We start from the raw sequence: 922 nt of genomic DNA, 5'->3' as shown, positions 1-922 counted from the left end.
AAAATGATAACCTATTCAGAAATCAGTTTTTGGGTTGGCTTCAGATTATCGCATGTGACTGTCAGCTCTTTGCTAACGAGAGAAACGTGCTTGTTACCTATTACGCAGATTATAATCTTCAGCAGATCACAGTCCTGGCGCAAACTGCAGCATTGCTGAAGAAACTCGTAATTACTATGACCGGATGAAAATATTAACCATGTGTAATTAGTACAGAAGATGGAGTGGAGATGGGTTCGTAGTTAAACGAATGGCCACCGACTGTCGGTTTGAGTGGAACCAAGTTCCAGGACTTTGTTTTCCCCCCGGAGAAGAATGGGAGCGATTAGATGCATCGTAAAGTTCATAAATCGGAGAGGGAATGGTCTTTGACAGCACCAGGATCTCAGGAGATGGGGTTAGGGTGCGGGTCTTCTCTCTCGATGGATAAACCTGGGATGATAGAAAGGTGCTCTGGAGAGGAATTTGAGAGACAAATGGAGTGAAGTTAGGTCTAATTGGCTAGAAAGGGAAGATCTTTGAACCCAGAACGAGGGTCTGGTGATAACCTTCTCCAGTTAATTCTTTTCCCCGTTTTCTGTGAGCTAAAGGTAGAAATTAGAGTGAGGGGGTCTTTGAGTTGCTTTAGAAGTTTCAGCTGAACAAGCTGAATGTTAAAGTCATTTTTTTTTTCCAGTCCTGAGAATAACCTTGGTGAGAGCTATTCCAGTCTCATAGTTTGAAATATGAAACAGTGGAGGCCCAGAAAGCTTGCGTGGCTTGCACGAGGGCACGCGGACAGTAAAGCGGAGCAACGGGCCAGAATGGCTACTTCACCACTGTATGGAAACTGCCTAGCATGCCGGGCACGTAGCAGGAGCTCAGCACATATTTGTTGAATGAACGAGGAAATGAACCCCAGGCTTCTTGTTCCTCGTATCAT

Source organism: Pteropus alecto, unplaced genomic scaffold (assembly GCF_000325575.1).
Source record: "Pteropus alecto unplaced genomic scaffold, ASM32557v1 scaffold49, whole genome shotgun sequence".
NCBI lineage: Eukaryota > Metazoa > Chordata > Mammalia > Chiroptera > Pteropodidae > Pteropus > Pteropus alecto.
Note: the sequence above shows the minus strand (reverse complement) of the source record.